Here is a 21,115-nt window from a genome sequence, read left to right as displayed (position 1 = left end):
CTTTGCGACCGTTTGGATTTGGCTGAGTGCTCTTCCCACAAGATGTCTGGGTAGTTGAAGTCTCCCATGACAACCATGGACCTAGTGTGCAGCCTCAGCAAATTCCCTGGCGAACTCCTGGTCAAGCTCTGGATCCTAGGTTCATGACAGATAGCTCACACTCCCAATCTCTGTTAAGGGATCAGGCCATGGGGCCCCCAATCAGGGGTGGGGTGGGGAGGTGGGGCATCATGCTCTGCCCGTGAAATGGCTGCCCGGGCCCACGTTCTACCCACAAAATCAGGGGGCAGCCCCTAATCATATATTATGCTATTGCTGTAGGAATTTCTGGATGAATGTTTATGGCCTGTGGCATTTTTTATTATTAGATGTACGTCTTTGCTTTCATCTAGATCAGATTATATTACTATAGTAACTTCTTCTGTTCGCATTTTGATTCAGTTAAACCAAGACTGTCTAAATTTTGAGTGGCCAGAAGCCACAGGCTTCCTCGGCTACACCTCTATCACAAAGGGTGGATCCAGGGAGGCAAGGGGTGGGGACTGCAGTGGTGCAGTTGTACCCCCCCCCCCCCAATTCCTGGCTCTACCAAGAATTTAAAACCAGCTGCCTGGGAATGGCAGCAGCATTTCTATTCAGGCAGCACTGAGGGGGGAGCTTGACTTCATGGCTCATTAAAATCCACCGGATTCCTTCTAAACTCTTCATTCCACAGGTGTTAACAGCCCTCTCCTTTTTTACAACCTTACCTAGTGGGTTGATGTTCCACTAATCAAGGTATCCTTTCTTCTGATAAAGTAGCTCCTATTTCATAGCCCTTCAGACTGCTTTTGAAAACACTAGTTAAAAGCGTTAGCTCAGGTAAACATCAACTCAGGTGTGGAAATACCTTTCAGTGAAGCATTGGATGTATGGTCAAGATGCACAAAAGTAGATTTTGTCTGATTCTGAAAGAGAAGTACATTTAATTTTAATTACAATAGCACAGAAGAAACAACATTTTTTAAATTATTTTTTGCCTGGCTGGTTGCAGATTTTTATATATAATATAGCAAATTAATACACATTCCAATAAAGTGATAGTTGTATTTGCTGATCTTAAACTGAATAATATAGCTTTAAGCCCCTAGTATATTAATAAAGTTTCTAGTTTCTTTTTTTGTGGAGAAAAGTGTGTGTTGTGTTATATGTGAGGATGTACCACACTGTCTTCATCCCCTTCAAAATCCTAGATCTACCCATGGCTGTCACCACTCCCGTCCTCCCCCCCATGGCACTGCACAGATGCCCTTGTCCTGTGCCACATAGGGGCCCCCTCCTCCCCATTGTGTTGTGCTGTGCTAGCACCCTAGGTCCCAGGAGGAAGCCCTCAGCTAAGGGTTTCTTTGGCCCCACATGCCATGCCATCCTGCCTGCAGCAAGCTGGCAGCAGAAGGTGGAGGAAGCAGGGAGAGCCCAGCGACTCTGGGCAGAGCCAATGGTTGGCAGGGAGGAGGGAAGTGACAGTTTAACCCTTTGGGGGCCATATATGGCCTATGGGCTGTAGGTTGGATAGCCCTGAGTTGAACAAATGGTTTCCCTTGAATCTTTGCTTCCTTTGTGCAACAGTTGGAAAATGCTAACAGAAATAAACACAACTATATTTTAAATCAGTGGTCTCTTACATTTCATTTGTATAAAATTAATCAGATTATAAAATACAAGACAAAATTGAGACTATTAACCTAATTTTTTTTTAAGTCAAAGGCTGCAGAACTGCAGCCGTTGAAAGTCCAGTATAGACAAATGGCATCATACCATGATGCCACACACACTTGTCTGTGTAAAACAAATATAACATAGTGCAGCATCACACTTTTGGTTTTTTGGGGGAGTTTTTCCTGGTATTTAGGTAAAACCAATGCTTAAGAACCTGAAGGGTTTTGAAGGAAAACACGAGAGTGTATTCTCCAGTCCAATTAGAAGAGACCTGGATATCCAGATTTTAATTGGGTTTCTGTCTACATTCCAAAATAAGATATAATTAAGATTTTACTTTCAGCAGCACAGACTATAAGTAGTAATAACAACTTTAGCTTAGACAGACCATTCCAAATCTCTCTCCCAATCTCTCTCTTGCTATTCAGATGAATGAATACTTTTATCTTTTGCCCACTTACCTTTTGGCAGTCAGTTCTGTCCAACAGACCAGATTTTCATTAGTGACTGGTGAACTTCAAAAATTGTTATAGGTTCAGTTTGCTTCAAATATAAGCATCTAGCAATTCCAATGTGTTGCCAACTGTCCATCTGAAAAATTATGTTTGAAATCTCAGGAGAATGCTCTATTGTGTGAGATTTCCAATGTCTGTCATTTTTTAGATTGTAAAACATACCGTGGGATTAGACTCCCTTGTGGTTAAGCATATTCTCTCTCTCGTTGCCAGCTGCAATTGAAAATAGTGAAATACACAGAATGGAGATTTGGCAGGGCAGGGTGAAGACACACAGACTCACACAGACATTTAAAACAGCATGATGCTAAAACAATGGAGTTTGTTTAAATGGATTAGAAATTGATAAGATGATAAATCACCAAGAAGTAATGTGTATGAGACTGGTTGATAGTGGGGATCTGACAGGAATCTGTTCTCATCCCAATATATTTGGTCTCTTTGGCTGCTGAGAGATGTGGACACCCCCCCCCCCCCCCCCGCCCCGGTGCTTTACTGGAAAAAGTAGCATGTTAGTTCAACACAGCTTTGCAGCGTCTGTATAGATCGGGTGCTTCACAGGGGCTTTTTATACAGACATTGAGCGAACTGGGTCCAACTAATGCAATGCCTCCTCTGGGCATGCGCTGGACTTGGCATGGGAGCACATTGAGTTTAAAGTAAAATGCTGGGGGGGTCGGGGGGGGTGGAGTTTCACATCTGAAGCCAGCCTTGATATGGAAGAAAAAAATTTGCAAATGATGCAGATTGCTGAATTGGCAAAAAATGGATACCAAAGAATCGCATTGACTTTTCTGGGTCACTTGGTAAACTGGATTCATTCAAGCAGCATGTGTTTTAACAGATAAATATGTAGGAGTATACATTCAAGAACAAAGAACATAGGCCAGCCGATCTCCTGGAGAGGATTTTGTCTACTGGTTATCGACTGTGTCCCCGTGTGCTCCCAGCACAGTGCTGTAACTGAGTGGGAGAATCTGATCCTGGGATGCATACGGAAGAAAGCATCAATTACAGTAAACAGTGTTAGCAAGGGCATTACTGGAATTCTGTCTCCAGGTGCTGTGTTAACAGTTAAAAGAGGTTGACAATATAGAAGAAAATTCAGGCAAGAGTAGAAAAAATGAGATTTGAAAAATGTGTCTGATCATGAAACTGAAAAGCTCAATCTACTTAATTTATCAAAGAGAAGGTGAAAGGTGACTTGAACCTGATCTAGCAGTACTTGTGTGGGAAAGAGTACTGGGAGTTGGTGGGTTTTTAAGATAGCAGAAATTGGCACAATGAGATCCAGTGGCTGGAAGTTAAAGGTAGACAATTTTGTACAAGAAATAAGGTGCACATTTAAACTATGTATATAGTTAGCCATTGAAACAGTTAACCTAGGCATGTGGTATTTAAAATAGTTATATCAAGGTTAGCTGCTTTGGTGGGGGAGATGCTACAGCTCAAGGAGAAGTTACATGCTTGATACAGTATAAGGGTTTGTGTTGTAGCCGTGTTGGTCTAAGGACATAGGCGGACAAGGTTCCTTGGGCGAATTTGATATCTTTTATTAGACCAACCCAAATGGTTGGAGAATAGTTATTAAGCAAGCTTTCGGGTTCAAAAACCCTTTGTCAGGCTAAGGAAGCTTCAGCAGCTGGAAGCATCCAGGAAGAGCACACACCAACTGCTGGAGCTTCCTTAGCCTGACGAAGGGTTTTTGAACCCGAAAGCTTGCTTAATAACTATTTTCCAACCATTTCGGTTGGTCTAATAAAAGATATCAAATTTGCCCAAGGAACCTTGTCTGATACAGTATAAGAAACTTGGTGGGAATGTGCTTTTGCCTGTGAGATGTAAGAAGTCAGAATAGTTGATGATAGTGAACCCCACTTGGCTTAAGATGTATTAAAAAGCTTTTTCACCCTTATGGTTGCTGAGAAAATCATGAAAATGTGATTCTAGTGTACCAGAAAGAAAAACAAAATAAATTACCCAGAATGAATTTATAATATTTTTTGATATCTTTGGAAGGCTTGAGTCATGGTATTTGAATGTTTGAGGTTAACAATGATATTCTAGTCTCATTTGCTACAGTGCATTACTCTGAAAGCATACACACATCCTCTTTTACTAATTGTATTCTTACATTAGAGAATTCTATTCCTTAAAGACAAAGTGGCATAACATTTATAAGCGTGTATTTCTCCACTGTGTTATGCAAAGCTCCTGCTTATAGGTTCAACCACCTGCTGTTACAATACCATGTTGTCAAGTCAATCAGTATAAATTGTTTCTTCTATAGTGTGAATTTAAAGTAACTACTGCTGCTGTTTAAGAGAAATATTAGTTTTGACACTGGTTTTGGTTTAGGATTAATCAGTCATTAATTAATTCACCTTTAACAAAAGGTTTACTAGGTACATACTGTCCTTTCATCACTAAGACACTTTTTTGCAACAGCATTTCTGGTGCTAATAAGGCTGCATTTGGATCTCATATGTCCAGTATATGTTAGAAAATGAAACTTATTGAGCAGAGAATGGAAGAATTTACATTTATGGGCAATTCTAGCTGTAGCAAGGTGGGCCTTCCTGCTAGCCGCAGCTATTGCCCCACCTGCCTCTGGGCATGCCGCCCACCTGCCTCTTCTGCCACGCCTTGTTGGTTAATAATAAGCTGCTAAATAAGGTAGGAGGCTGCCCATTACTGCACCCCAATATTTGAGGGTATCCACGGCTCTGTACCTCCCCTACACCATGACCCAAGCCTCGCAGATGGCATCCAGATGTTACAGTGCTCCCGGCCTACAGCTGGAGCATGCTTAGGTCATGCAGTGAGGCCTCAGTCACATGCAGATTCATACCGCCTGCCTCTCACTTGGGCCTCACTCACACCACCCTCTTTCACGGGGTCTCTTTCACGCATTGACAGCTTATGCCACCTTGCTCCCTGTTGGAGCGGGCACCCTTTGGCCATAGGCTTAGCTAGTCCATTCCTTGGGTGGCAGACGTACCATCTGTTGCACCTCTCCCGCGACCCTTACTGGGGTAGTGACCATCCAATTACCCGACCGGGTCTAAGCATACTCTGGCCCCTTTTTAACACTATGTGTATGTATACATACTGGGCCCTCAGCCCTCTGGTTTTTCTCCGCCTTCACTGGGGCTCCCCATCTCTGCCCCCTCACTCAGGGCTCCACACCGCCCCCTTCACTTGGGGCTATGGGGCTTTATTCCCTGGTGGGCTCAGATGGCCGTAGCCGTGCTTGGCCCCCACTCTCTCTCCTTGGGGTCTTGTACCCCATAGGGCTCAGGTGGCCGCAGCTGTGCCTGACCCCACTAACTCCAGTGTCACCTGATCCACCCGAAGGTGGGAACTGAGGTTAAGGCACCCCAACCCACCTTTCACTGGGGTGGTAACTAGCCTGGCATTTCCTGGGGGCTCCCATGCCACTGAGAGCCCCACCAGGCCACCCACTCCTGGAAGGGTGCAGTTTTAGGTCATGCCCAGAACCAGGAGTCTCCTGATCATCCCCTATAGCAGCCTTGTAGCCAGGTGATGTTGTTTCCTGGCCTTCTAGTAGCAAAATGCCTTGCTTATATAGGCAGCCCTGACTCTAAAATGGCTGCCTTCATCAGGCACCTGCTGGCTGCTAGGTTCAGGCCCTTAAAGTGGCAAGCACAAACAGTGCCCTGCCATGCTAGCTGCAAGAATGAGGAGTTTTATTTCAGTAATATTTCATTATGTCAGGAAGACCACAGGAGAGCGTTAGCATATAATGTATGTGAAGTGCCTGCAGGCCACAAAGACAGTTTCATAACAGACCATGGACACCTAAGAAGAAAACCTCTGTGTAAACTGAATTTAAAGAAGCATACAACAACTAGTTATGTGTTTGTCTCGAAAAGAGAACCAATTAAAAAAAAGAAAGAACGAACCAAAATGGTCAACAGGTTGCAGCTTTCTTTAGAATCAGAAGGAAACTAGAGATTTATCCTTGGTCTTAGTGATTTTAAACTAATGCTGCATACACACATTTGGGGAGGTTGAGGAAGAGCAGAACATGGTAAAACTGGCCACCTGATCTAACTTAGTTTGCCCAGGTGAGGACCTTAAACCAGTTAGATGGATCTATGTGCAAATTGCACTAAAGTTCAAGACAGTTAGATCAGTTGAAAAACGGCTGACCCAATCCAAGTTAACCTCATCTCCAAGGTACACCTAACATAGATTGAATTGGTCATTTTTAGACTGAGCTAACTGTCCTAAACTTTTGTACAGTTCCCAGTACAGCCCCAGGGCTGGAAAAGCCCAACTGTCAACCCAAGCTCCAGGACTATGCTTTCCATACCCCCTCTCTGGCACCAGGCTATTTTTAGCCCTCTAGCCACTAACCCCCAGGCCCAGAGGGACAACATCCCCTCACCCCCATCAGATGGACAGCATCCCACCCCAGTCCACCAACCCCACCATCATGCAAGCTACTCCCAGTGCCATTTTTAGCAGCATTTGCCAGTGTTGGGGGTTGAGTAAGTAAATTGGGCAGGGGATGGGATGGGGGCATTGTTTTTCTGGGAGTTGGGGGTCTAAAAATAGCCCCATGTCCCAGAGAGTGGAGAAGAGAACCCCCCCAACCCCCTGCAGACTCCACAAGCCCTCTTGATCCTGACAAACCCTCCCAGACCCCAGCAACCCCCTCAGACCCTGCCTGCCCCCATAATTTCCCTTGCAGACATTGCTTGCCCTCTGACCCCCAAAGCCCCTATGTGGATGCCGCCTGCTCTCCTGATGCTCTGATCCTTCTGCAGACCTGCCTCCTGCCCCCAATCCTCGCGTGAACCCTACCTGCTCCCCCAACCCTCCCCCCGTGGATCCTCCCCATCCTCCCACAGAGAGTACTTGCCCCCCCCAACCCTCCCCATTAGCCCTCCCATCCCAACTTACCTTAGATTGGATGGCCAGTTTTTAGCTCTAACTTCCCCCTAAGCTCCCCAGATGTCTGTACCCAGCCTAAATGTGTAGGTCTAGAGAATTTGTACATATATAGCTATTTTTGCTTCAGATGCTCTAAAGGAGCTTTATTTTTAGGATCTGTCAATCCAAAAGAAGATCCATAAACTGAGGGTAAGTAGCTCTTGACCTTCCAAATCCCAGTTATCATAAGCAAAAGATGTAGCCTGTGGTGGCTGCAATTCCTAGTATTTATGGATCATGAGATATGATAGGCTAAATCTGTCACTCATTTATTGTCTCTTGCTTAGAACAGCATGATGTTGGTGGTTTGAATTCCACATTATGTGAGAACATTTTTCTGGGGGACCCATTTTAATGGAAAACTGACTACAGATAAACTAAATGAGTAGTGTCAGTGTAACTCAGTGTTTTGTTATGCAAGAAGTGACTCTAATGCTGTGGATTAATGGGCAGGCTATGGGTGGAATGGGAAAATCTTATGCTAAATGCAGTTGATTATGAACGGTAATATATGGTGTACATTTATGTAAATACCAGTGGAAAAAGGACAGAGGGAAGAAATACAATCACATAAGCCTATTTGATTTTACTTTTATGTTCTGTTTCTAAGAAGATACAGAAATATATTGAAGAACAAGAATAACTTAAATGTAACAGGAACTCAGAAGTGCAAGGTCATTCCCGATTATTACTTTACTTAGTAATTTCTTTTTCAAGTTCTAAAATCTTGTTATACTTTGCATATATTCTTAGCCTTGAACATTGGAACTATTTTTATGTTTAGGTTTTAAATATATACATAATTCTTTGCAAAATTTGAATTTGACTAATCTAGTTTATGACAAGGACACGAGAAGAAGATTCCACTGCTCAGCACTAGTAAGGCTTTAACTGAAGTATTATGTCGAGTTTTGGGCACTGTACTTCAAGAAACACAAACTGGTTGGAGAGAGTCCAAAGGAGAGCAATAAAAATCAACAGAAATTTAGAAAACATGACCTACACAAAAAATTGAAAGAAGATTGGGAAAAAGTTTGAGAGGAAAAAAAGACTGAGTAGCTCTCAAATATATGAAATACAGTGTAAAGAGGAAGGCTATAAATTGTTGTCTCATCCTAAGAAACATGAAGAAAAATAAATTACAATAGGAAAAAAATGGATATCAGGAAAAAGTTTTCTAAATACAAGGACAGTTAAGCATTGGAATAGATTACCTAGGGAACTTGTTGAATCTTTATCACTGGAAGAGGATTAGCAAAAAGTAGAAGAGGATGGCACCTTAAAGACTAGTTGTTTCAGAGAGGCATGAGCTTTTGTAGGCAACAATGTACTTCATTAGAAGCTGCATCTAATAGGTAAGTTGTTGCCTATGAAAGCTAGGTGCCTCTCTAAGGTGCTACACTACCCTGACTTCAGCCTAGCATGACGCACCACTCTGGAAGAGGATTTTAACAGCACATTGGACAAGATCTTTTGGAAATACTTAAGTATATTTGTTCATGTCATGAGGTAGGCAGATGGAGTGGATAATGTCTTAAGGTCACTTCCATTCCTATTTTTTTATGCATATAGATCTCTGTGGGAAAACTGACACACTACAATAGAGCCTAAAATATTTAAGCCTATTCTAATCAAAATAGTGCCTGCTATAATACAAGGTGACAAGCCTGGCTCTTTTTTAAAGTGTATTATGGTTTGCAAAGAAGTCAGAGAACATGTCTCTGGTTGTTTGTCTCCCTCAAATGCTACCATTCTCAATCCCTCTCTTCCTAATGCCAGTCAGTTCTTACAAAGAAAGCATTAAAAATCAATAAAGGATTCAAACCACCATTGCAAATGGAAATCATTAAATCAGGCCGTGACCCAAATATTTTTTGCAGTGTGCCTGAAAGTGTTCTCTGACTATTGAGAAGAGTGGAAAAAATTCCTCAACCAAGAAAGAAACACAAACAGAATGTCATTTGATTGTATATGAAGGCAGCATACTGAATTTCTTCAGAATGCTAAGTTTGATGTCTTAGATTCCTGAAAGCTATGTATCAAATGAAAAATGTTTTAATATGAGCTTTGTTAGAGATGGAAAATAAAAATAAGACGGTCGAATCTCTGAATCAAAATTGAACCGGGAGACCAATAAAAAGGTCCAAAATGATTCAGAGCTCTCTGAATCAATTCAGAAAAGATTCAGAGAGATTTGGAAACTTGGGCAGTTCCCACTTGCCGCCGCTAGTAAGTAGGAGGTGGGGGAGGGGGGTTAGAGGAGTGGGGAGGGGACTATGGGGAGACCCCCAGCAGTCCCCATCCCCTGCATGCTCCCCCAGCTCCCCTGATAGCCCCCTGACCCCCACCCACTCTCCCAGCCCCGTCAATAGTTGCCCTGCTCAGCCACAGCATCCCAGCACTTAAAAAAAAAAATCAAAAAAAAATCCCTGCACTCGCTGCTGCAGTGGCTGTCAGGGTTTCTGGGGGCTTGTGACAGAGCCCCCGCCCCATTCAGCACAGGGTAGTGGGGATCACTCCCCTGCCTGGCAGGAGCCGGTGAGTGTGGGGCTTTTTTTTTTTTAAAGAGCTGGGATGCTGGGGCCTGGTGTGGCAGCCATTGACAGGGCTAGGAGAGTGGGTAGAGGATGGGGCCTGTTTGATTCAGAGATTTGGCTGATTCGGCAGTGGCCAAATCAATTCAGGACAGTGATTTAAATCACTGAATCGAATCACTGTCCCCTTAATCAGCTGAATCCGAAGCGAATACAAGCTGCTTCGAACAGGCCTATTAAAAATGTGTCTTTGTGTGACACATTCCAAAATAGAAAAAGGTGTGCAAGTTATGCATGTAGTTGTAATACTTACCCTTTTCCTGTTTCTTTGTTCCTTCATGATAAGCAAGTAGTCAGCAAAAATTTACAAGAATCCCATTCTAAAGCCTTTTCTACACTAGGCTTTTTGCCAAAAAATTCTCATCATCAGAACTGAGCCACTATGGTAGAAGCTCTAGAGTTTTTGGAATTGTACTGGATAATGTTAGGTAAGTGCTGAAAACTTCAGCTGCTGTCTAGAGTCCCCTTTATACCATTGCTTCTCCTACTGTTACCATAATTGGGAACAAACTGGTGGTAGCAATGGTGGAAAAATGTTGACATGATAGCTTGTCACTATGGTGACATAGCATCTCATGTAGATGTGCCCACTGGCACCTATATTAAGCTATGTCACTGTAGCTTGTTGCTGTCTGGCTCACATGTAAACGCGCCCGGTGAGTTGAAAACAGATAGGCTTTGGGACTAAGGAAAGGAAACATAGTGCTCATGAGATCAATACTAATGTGTGTACACACAATTTTAAAGTCTGCATGAGCAATGACATACTTTGATTTACCATTCCAGACATTGTCACTTCAGTATTTTAAATTGTAAACCTTGTCCATGAAGCTCCCCTAATGTGATTACTCAAAGAAAAGAGAAACACCCAATGTACCTTTTCCTACCAACGCAATGATGCAGTATTAAAGCTGAAAAATCAAGGACTCCAAAATAGTAAAACTCAAATGCTATAATATTTTGGCCATCTTCTAAATATATCCTGAATTAGAATGTTTGAGTAAGTAAAGGCTTCTGGTTACATCTTCAGATCTCTCAATATCCTTTCTCAATACCCAGTGATAGAGAAAAGCAAATGGAGACAGGAGAAGTAGGAGGACATCATAGTAGTCAAGGTTTTTTAGCTGGTTACTGAAACACTCTAAAATTACCCTAACCTGGAATTTTTACTGTCTCCTAGGAAGTGTTTGCAAGTTAAAACAGGGGTGGTGGCTGTGTAAATGTTATGACCAGTTCAGCAACATTGGCTTGCCCTGTTTAGTTTATGACATTAACATTCGTGGTTAGCTTGGTCATGCTCAGTTCAGTCAAGCAGTGAACTAGTTTTACAAGTATTTGAGTATCTTGGATTGCTCAGGTTACGGTCCAAGAAATAAAAGTAAACATAGTAAATATAAAGGCTCAAATAAAACTAGAGGAGCTGCATTTTTCATTTCTTATTATTCATCAAAACTTTGTGTACAGTTGGTATATTAATAAGTAGAGTTTGTTCAGTTTGGTAACATTTTACTCTGTGATATGCAATTAGTTTAATGCAAAAAACTGTTTATCAAGTAAAAAAATATAATTTCAAGCTTCAAACTGTTCTGTGGTAAAAATTAAAGCACCTATTCATTTGTCACTAACTTCATATAAAAATAAACAGCCAAGAAATGGTACAGTACCTGTCTATCCCAATTATAGTGTTTTACAAGACTCAGTTTTTTTCCCCAAGTTCTCATTTTTGTTTCTGTAAAAAAAATTTCTATTCAGTGTGTCAAGTTAGCTGACATAAATGTATGCTATGAAGATGAATATATTGAAAATGAATGCAAATATATGCATTCAGTAAAATAGTGCATAACAAGATTTCTTCAAGAAACTAATGAAAAAAGTACAATTTAAGTGTCTTTTGCATATTATGAAGAGGAGGCAAATACTTGTTCTCGTACATCTATACTTGGCAAGGTAAGATTGAGTTTGTTTCTATGAGATTTATAAAATTAAGTATGGTTAGACTTTAGATGTAGGGTATTTGTCCTATTTATCAACAGACGCCTATATAACATTTTGGTCAATAACAGGTCGAACTGTGAGCATGCCATATAGGCAGAGTGAGTTCATATTAATTGGAAAAGGATTGTTTTACTGAAACTACCTATAGCTTAGTTCAGGTTTTGCTGTTATCATCTAGGATAAAACAACCTTTCTCTAGCTTGTTCTTTGGTGCTCAGCTTATTGTCAAGACCTTCCATAGCTTTTATCATTTATGATGGTGATTGCCTGCTTCCTGTCTTGTCCATGTTTCTTTGTTATCTTCTACAGTCCTTTGGCAACTCCAATTCAGTTTGTCTATGGGTACATCTACATATGCCGATTTAGGGTGTATTAGCCATTTTTAAGGCACATTAAGGGCACGGGTCTACACGTGTGTTCCCTTAGTATGCCTTAAAAATGGTGATTTTAGACTATTCGTGCCTAAATTTGATACCTGCAAGAGCAGGTAAAGTGCCTTAACATATGTGTAGATATGCTAAGGCACATTAACACTGTGTATGTTGACTGACTTGGGACTAACTTTACCATGTTAATGCGCCTTAGTGTGTGCACTTGTAGACGCTTGCCTAAATCACCTTAATGCGCATTAGGCAAATATGCATTAAGTTTAGGCGTGCGTAAAAAGCACACGTAGACGTGCCTTATGAGGTGCAAGTGTACCCTGCCTTTTACAGCCTTTTGATAATTAACATTACTATTTCTTGAGATTCTGTGCTTCACCCTGGAGGAGCAAGGCTTTATCATATTTTTTCAAACTTTGCAGCATTTTTATCTTAATTTTGGCAATTATTGTCTGATATTCATTTAATCAGTGAATATGCTTCTGTTGAGTAGGCCATTATCTCATCCTCTTTTAGAACTAGATGCATCAGAAATTCTTATTGTGCATTTAAAAGTATTTTACTTATTTGTTGTTTTCTTAAAGAGAAGTAGATCAGCAATACATGACCAAGCACAGGGGAGAATCTATAGATGTATATTTAGTTCAAAGGAATACTATACTGTTTAGCCCACACATTCCTTTGCAGGTGTTGCATCTGTAAGTCAGCATTTGACAGGAAAGAATGCCTGTACAGAGTATTTTGGGGAGAGGCTGAACCAAAACTATCACCTGAGTTGGGTACAAAACAGGATCAGTTCCAGATGGGAGAGGACCTCCCTTGGCTCTTCAGGTCTCACTGAAAAATTCCTCCACTCATTAGGTTTGCAAACTAGTGTGAGGCGAAGAAAGATCCGCAGTTCATCCCTGTTTTTTTTCTGAAAGTGTGTGCTTTTCATATTTTCCCTCATTACTGCCACTAAATGAGTAGCCTGTAGACAGGATGCTTTTTCCCCAGGGAAACTGTACTATGCCTTGCCTTGTTGGTCAACTGTAGCCTTCATGAACCCAGTTCCTTCTAAAGTTAAAGATGTCCTCCACCTTCTGATTTTTTCTTCCTGCCTTTTGTTCCCTTCTTCTATTGTGACCACACTAATGCAGTAGAGGGGGTGTCCTTTCATGTTTAAACACCTCTGCTAGGTGTGGCTGATTTAAAGCACTCTTCTTAGGGACAAGCCTTAACCCTTCCTCAGTTCTAACCCTGGTTGGGGTTTGTACACTCCATCATAGGCATCTTCATCTTAAAAGCTAAGGTATTCTGTACAAATGGATAAGGATAACTACTTTTCCCTACACACTATAGAGTTTGAGGTAAGTCAGTGGCACAGACAGGTTTCCTGACTACCATCTTCTTTTCTTACTTCTAGACCTTTATACATCAAAATAGCTCCTTAAAGTGTTCCCTGGCCACACTGAATGCTCTTGTCCAATTAAATATTATCACAAAACTGCTCCAATTCAGGTGCTCCTGTCTTAGGTTACAGATAGAAAAGGCTTAGTTACTTGCTGGCTTAAATTGGAACAGAAGATGAATCACAAAAGGCTTCTTGGGAAAAGCCTTACATCCCTCTGAAGGATAGGGAGGAATTATTTACATTGATATAAACTGGAAAAAAGTAGAAAATCAAATATTAGCAGCATGAAATCTGAAAGCCAAAGTTTCTCCATGATTTTTATGTGGTGCAACTGTACATCTGCAATACTTCATATTATTGTTTTTTACTCTGTTTGAATAATGTAAATCAACACCATGTTTTTGTAAATTTGGGAAGGTATCATTTCATACTTAGTGTCACAGACTCGCCACAAATGCTGGATTAATTTGGGGGTTTATCATGGATTATAAATGACTATTTCCTGGCATTAGGCTTACTACTTTAATGTTTGGTTTCTATTTACAGGCAGCCCCCAGCTTGGTGTGCTTAATTGGTTCTGGAAAAACTGAGCGCTAAGCAAAATAGTGTTAAGAAAAACCCATTTCCCAATTGGATTTAATGTAAATAAAGATAATTGGTTCTGCACTACTTCCCCGCCCAGATCCTGCAGTCCTGCAGCCCCACCCTGGGCCCTGCCAGCCTGGGCCCTGGTTGCACCGCTCCTAGCAAGGCACCATATGGGCTCTGCCAGGGAAGACATCAACTCCTTCTGGCCTCATTGTTCCCCTGCAGCAATAGCCACACCCGCCAGCCCCCTGTGCATGGCCCCAGCCGCCCTATCTGTGGGGCCTCAGTCGGGGACCCACCTGCCCAGGGATTTATGGTGAGAAGGCATTAGGGCTCTGGCATGGGGTAAGCAGTGGGGCCACCCACCCGCCCGTGCCCCACTTTACCCAGTGGGGACTCCTTCCAGGTCACCCAGCACTAGGATGAGCTGCCACTGCCAGATCGCTGCAGGGGGTGGGGGCAGGGGAAACTCTGTGGGCTCGGCTTGTACTGGCCCAGGCCCTGCACTCCTGCCGGCTCTGGCCTTGGGCCCTGTGCTCCTGCCATCCTGCTGACATGGGCCCCGCACTCCTGCTGCCCACCGACCCCTTCTCACTGCTGCTCCTCCCTGCCCACTGGCCGCTCCAGCACCACATGCCAGAGTGGACCCTGCATTCCTGCCACCTCACCCTGGGTCCCACTGGCCAGGGCTCCAAGCTCACACTGCCCGGCCCCCCACCCACCCCTTCTCACTGCTACTGCTCCTCCCTGTCCACTCAGGCATCATGTGCTGGAGCGGACCCCGGGCTCCTGCCACCCCTCCGTGGGCTCCCCTTGGCTGCCACTCACCAGTTCCCTCGATGCCACCACTGCTTCTCCCCACCCCTGTGCTGAGTGCTAAGTGAAACCAGGTAGGTATTTTAAGTTAGTGCTATAATGAAACCGCGGTAAGCAGGGGTTGCCTGTACAGAAATGGTAAGCTGTGTTCACGTTCATTCTTTGGATGCCTGTATGTCTGTTTTAAGCATAATTACAATTTTATCATTTCTTAACATATGACTTGCAATAGACAGTACGGTGCTTGTTAAGATTGTATGTTTCTCTCCTGACAATACTATTCACATATCTGAGTAGTAATGCCCCATGCTCTCCTCTGGGAGTCTGCGCAGCAGCAGGGAGCCAACCCCTCCCTGCCAATAGCTCCAAGACAAGCTGCCTGGGGCTTCTTTCTGCTCCCTGGCCCTGGGCCCCAAGCCCTATGTACCACCCAGGCTTCAGTCTCTCTCCTGCTCCCCCCCTCTCCCCCACCAGGCTTACCTGCAGGAGCTGCTCTCCCGGCTGTCTGGCTGCCATGTGCATGTGTACACGCACACATGCACATGGCGCTCCTGCCTGATTGCCCACCTCCCACTCCCCCCAGGCCCTTGCAGGCTGGAACTCTGCTTGCCTGCAAGGGGAAACCTACCGTTTCCCACATTTTTGTCCTTTAAAGGAGAAAATCCAGGGTTTTTCTCCTTAAAATGAGAACATCTGGGTTTTACCACATCTTTCCATGGTGAACAGAAGACCTGGATTCTTGTTGATCAGCCAGGGAGGTCACATTGTGTATGTGAGCTGAACCCCAGCCCCCCAAAAATGGTTACATTTCAAAGCGGGAAGACTTTAGCTGGAACGAGTCTAACAGAGATGAACATTTATCACACTTGAAGAGAATAAAGTTGGCTGAGTTAGACGGCAGAAGTTGGGTAGTCCAAGCTGAGAAACAAGCTTGCAGGACTTCTCTAACACAGGACTGTCCAACATGCCTGCTTGGCCACCACTGCTGCCACTGCTCTGGAAGCATGGGGCTCTGGGTTTCCCTGATCTCTTCTGGCTTCTGGTTCCTGTCCTATTCCTGGGAGTAGGGCACTAGGGTGGGAGGAGGTGCTAGGGAGGGATCTGTGCTGTCCACACTGCATATAGCCAGGTGGAGAGGAGCTGGGCTGCATGGCCAGGCTGAGTGGCAGCTTCCAGGTGAGGCCATGCAGTGGACAGCCTGGGGACTTATGGCCCCCCACCACGCAGAAGGTTGAACAGCCCTGCTGTAACAGGAGAAGTTGCTCGAGACAAATCTGTGGTCAGAGGTAAAAGCCACATCTTAGTGGGAAATGCAGGGTATGATCATAACAGTTAATTCTTTCTGTCTGTTTCAACATATAGTTGCATGTCTTTAGTGAGTTGTTTTGTAGATCTTTCTGCTACTTCTTTTTTCATATTGATTGTCAGTGTGATTTCAGAGCAGCTGACAACTACAGGCATGTTACTCCTGTAATAAAAATAATGGGGGCCTCTAGTATTTTCTGCAATCCAGTAAGCGTATGATCCATAAGCTTGCAACACTTTTTCTGATGGAGCTGCTATGTCCTGGATCAAGGCAGGCAGAATTACAGTTTACTGAACTAGTAAGTTAGCCCAGAGCCAAACTATAATTTGTAATCAGTGGATAAGTAGCAAAACAGTGGAAAGAGGCATCCCAGGAGTGTAACCCCACCCTGGTTTGTGATGCTTAGCTAAAGAGACCTTGTTTCAAAGATTTACTTTGTGCCCCCTGAAAGTGGAAAGGAAGTTGTGGGAGTCATCTGGCTCCAGGAAGATGGAGAAATGGAGTAAAGACGCACATTGTTCCTCAAGCTGATCGTTATAAGTAAATGGTGTGTTCCAGGAGCCATGATGAGAAGAGTCTCTGGAGGTTGCACAGGGATAATACAAAAACTGCTTTAGCTCAGTTTCAAGACATTTATGGTTATCTTGAGCAAGGTAGAGAACACTCACCCAGATTATTTTCAAACAACCAGTTTTGCTCCTGCTTTAGCTGAAAGGATATATATACAAGTCACCTTGAGGTGTGAGCGTTTGATTAGTGCCATTTGTTGTGCACATTGTTTTGAGAAATAATATTTGTGTGTTTATTATATCCTTGGCTTGCCAGTCTGATTTCTTGCCTTAGCGATATACTATGCACTGGTCCTATCTGATCAACATGCTTGTGGTAAGATCTTTTACCCTTTGAGTTTGTGTAGAGAGTGCTATGTTAGTCTGAAGTCAGGCAGAAAGCAGGGGATCGTGGCATTTTAAATAGTAACTAGCTCAGAGAAGCATGAGGTTTCGTAGGAAACACCTACCTACTTCATATACTGCTATGAACGGACTTGCAGAGAGCAGGGCACCAAATAAAAAGGAATGAAGTAATTTAAATATAAAGGATAGGGAAAGTGGAGGAAAGATTTAGAGGAGGAGGCACTCCTGAGAGAAACAAAGGTGGATTGAAGAGATCCAAAGGGATAAACAAAGCAGTTAATTTATTGAGAGACACAAGGGTTATTAAAGCTAGTCCAGGTAATGGGATAAGAATCCAGAGTCTCTGTTGAGCCTCTTAACACAATCCAGGCTGTGAATGACTTCTTGTTCCATAATTTAATGCTTAAGTTGATTTTTTAGAAGTTTTGTTGGCTAAGAACAGCCACTCTGATGTCAGTGATGAAATGTCCAGGGAGGCTGAAGTGTTTTGTCATAGGCTTTTGTGATTTATATAGATTATATATATTTTATATGCATGTTTATACATTACATTAAAGGCATAATCATTAGGGGTGTGCAAAGTGGGCCCTATTCAATTTGGATTCGGCCTGAATCAGGGACAGTGATTTGATTCATTGATTCGGATCACTGTCTCCAATTCGATTCAGCCGAATCCCAATCTGAAGATTCAATGCCGATTTGGACAATCAGCAATTTGGACATAGACACAGCTTTAAATGTTTTTTCCACATACCCTGAGGTACCAGCACAGCTTGTGAGCGATGCTGCGGCGCATGGAGCGTCCCTCAGGAGCATGGGGGGGGGGGCGGCCCTCCATGTGCTCAGCAGTGAATCTGGAAGTAGACTGGAAGTACCTTAGGTCCACTTCCAGGTGTACCAGGGAGCATGCTGGGCCCCACCCCCCCGCACCTCCCCAGGTCGGCAATTAGCCACAGGGAGACTCTGGGTGCCTCCCCCGACCCAGGAGGTACAAGTTGCCAAGCCAGGAGGGAGGGGGGCCCCCCAAGCACACTCCTTGTCAGACCAAGAAGTGGACTGGAATAGCTTCTGGTCCACTTCTAGGTCTGCTGCCGAATGCGCTGGGGAGCCCATTGTGCTTCTATGGGATGCTCCATGCACCCCAGCATGATAGCATTCATGAGCCCTTGCTACCTAGAGGTATGTAGAAAAAACATTTAAAGCTGTCTCTATGTCTGAACCTCTGAATTTCTCCGAATTGATTCGGAGGGTTCCCATTTGATTCGGAGAGATTTAAGGGTCCTTTGAGTCGATTCGGAGATTCAGCCATCAAATCTGGCTGAATCTCCACTGAATTGAATCAGGGACTGAAGCTTCACACAGCTCTAATCATCATTGGGTTCTGTTAGAGACCCCAACCCAGTGCCTCCATTTTTTAAAAAGGTTTTAGCCTTTTTACCAGTATCTATTTTTAATCTGGTTGTGCTATGCAAGACAGAATTTTTCTTTCCAAGGCTCTTGATAAAACAAATTTTAATTTTTTTTGATGACCCAAGGAATTTTCCTTATACTTGTTTTAGAACAACAAATTATAAATGTTATTAGTTTCATCTCTGTTACAAAGGTATTTTTAAATCCCTGTTAAATTCAAGTGTGTGTGCATACATGTGTGCATGTGCATTTTCTAACTTACATCAGTTGTGCCCTTTAAAATGTACTGTGTTGTGCATCTTCAGATACCAATGCTTGAAAGACAGTGAAAGTTTTACTGAGAGGAGGAAGATGAAATGCAATGAAAAGTCTGTGCTCTGAGCATTATGTTGCTCAATTCTGCCACCTTGTGGCCTCTTCATCTAATTATAAACTGAGGGTTTGCCTTCTCCATTTGTTGGAATGTAACATGGGTTATCAGCAGGGATCCTGGCTTTCTCTATTTAAAAAACTCAAAATTATCTGATAAACCCCCCAAATTCTCTGATTTAAAAAGCCAAAATCCTCATTTTCCCATGAGATATACACACATACATATATATATATATATATATATACACACATACATATATATATATATATCTCATGGGAAACTGCCAGCCTGCGAAGGGAAACCCACTGTTCCAGGGGGTGGGGGGTTCCTTTAAAGGAGAAGAGCCGTGTTTTTCTCCTTTAAAGGAGAAGAGCCGCATTTTCCCATGACAAATGGAAAACTCAGATCCCTGGTTATCACACTAGGTATGTATTACCTGAAAACCAAGCAGACAGAACATGATTGATATTTAAATGTTTTGTGGATATTCCTTAATACTTGACAAACTCCATTTAAGCAAACCACTTAAGCAAAGGGATAAATCCAGTCTTAATCATCAAAACACAGGGGAAGTCTCTGGGTCTTAAGCCTGTATGTATGCAATTTGATGAAAAGAATTTGACTTACGCCCATGTTGACTACTCTACTGAATTGGAGCCTAAAAAAAAAGGGTCTCAAGTGAAGTGGTATTGGATATGAAGTCCATTCATCCAGCTTCTTAAATGTAGTGTTGTGTAGGGGTGGAGAATTGGGTACATTAATAGTTATTAAAAATAATGCAAGAAACTATCTTGTATCATTGAAGCAGCCTAGAGGGTAGATATATGTGACCAGAGGGAAGAGAATGAGAAACACCTTCAGGCTCCAAGAGATAGATACTGTCCTATGATCCAATCTGCCACTGTAGCCAGCAGAGCTCTCCTGGCCCCATGCACATCAAGACTGGCCCCCTTGCCAGCCCCTGGGCTAACACCCGGGGGAGCCTGAAGCTCCCCTTGGCTGCTGTAGTGGGGGCAGAACAGGGCAGGAGCAGCCCTGAACTGGGCTGCTCCCATTGGGAGCAAATCTGCTCCTAACAGGGTACACATGTAGAAGTGCTCTCAGGGAAGGTTTACCACACAGTAAGCCTACTGCAAATTAATAGCCTATGTAGATCTGCCCTATGAGTCTCTACCCATTTTATATTACTACTATTAGGCATACATGTTGAAGGTCCTGGTGACCTCTCATGCACCAGGATCACCATGATCCAGAAGGATTAACGTTTGCCTATTATTTCTACTGCTATTAAATGCAAAGTACAGTAAGACAACTTCAGGAGACCCGGAGAGGGGTCTTACTGTGGCAACATTTAAATGATTAATTTCCTCAAAGTTCACAATTCCATATGTAAAACAGATTTGATTTTTCAGGTAATGCTGAGTTCAGCTCAAAATGTACATAAAATAGATTCAGATAAATCAACTAGTATACACCTGGCTAGGAATATAGGGTTTCAAAGATTGGACCCATTCCTTTTTAGTCAAAGAAGAGAGCTGGTCATTCAAGGAACATGGAATTAGTAAAACCAAAGGACCGTTCCATTATGGTTCTGTGGGAGGCATTTAAGTAATATGTTAGAGGAGTACCCATTACATATGTAGAAGAGCAGTTGATCTTGGAGGGGGGAAAAAGATAAATCTCTTAATTTCTAAGAACTAAAAGGTTAGGCTAATTAACTTGACTATTATGTCAAAATGAGACCAAGTAACAACTTGGAAGCAAAACTAGCCATTTCTTGTAGAAAATGTGTCATTTCTCTAATTTTTTGACAGTTATACCTGGAATTATAGTAGAAGAAAATTAAAATGTGCCTTTATAGGCAATCCATTTTTTAAATTCTGTAAACATCATGTTCATTACAGACCGATAAGGCCAGATTTTCAACTAGTGGAAAGTGACATCATTCTATTTAAATTCCTGAAGGCATTTTCTCCCTTTGAGCAGCAAAAAGCATGTGTGTCTTGTAACCTCATCTGTTTGCTTTAGTCACCAGTCTGCTTGCACTAGCTATCAGAAATTTTAACAAAAGAATAAATGGTTTAAATGCATAGAACTGCTCTTTCCAGAGATGACCTCAGCTTTGTTTCAGAGAAACATGCAATTTCCATTCAGTGTCTCTAAGAAAT

General features: G+C 42.8%; 1 protein-coding gene across 2 annotated transcripts in view; it reads left to right on the top strand.

The window, feature by feature from the left end:
- Positions 1–21,115, top strand: part of GNA14 (G protein subunit alpha 14) — a 138,463-nt gene that overhangs the window by 104,388 nt on the left and 12,960 nt on the right. The gene's annotated exons all lie outside the window — the stretch shown is intronic.

The sequence above is a fragment of the Alligator mississippiensis genome, chromosome 3 (genome assembly GCF_030867095.1).
Source record: "Alligator mississippiensis isolate rAllMis1 chromosome 3, rAllMis1, whole genome shotgun sequence".
NCBI lineage: Eukaryota > Metazoa > Chordata > Crocodylia > Alligatoridae > Alligator > Alligator mississippiensis.
The sequence above is the reverse complement of the archived record's forward strand: the minus strand, read 5'-3'. Positions and strand labels throughout refer to the sequence as shown.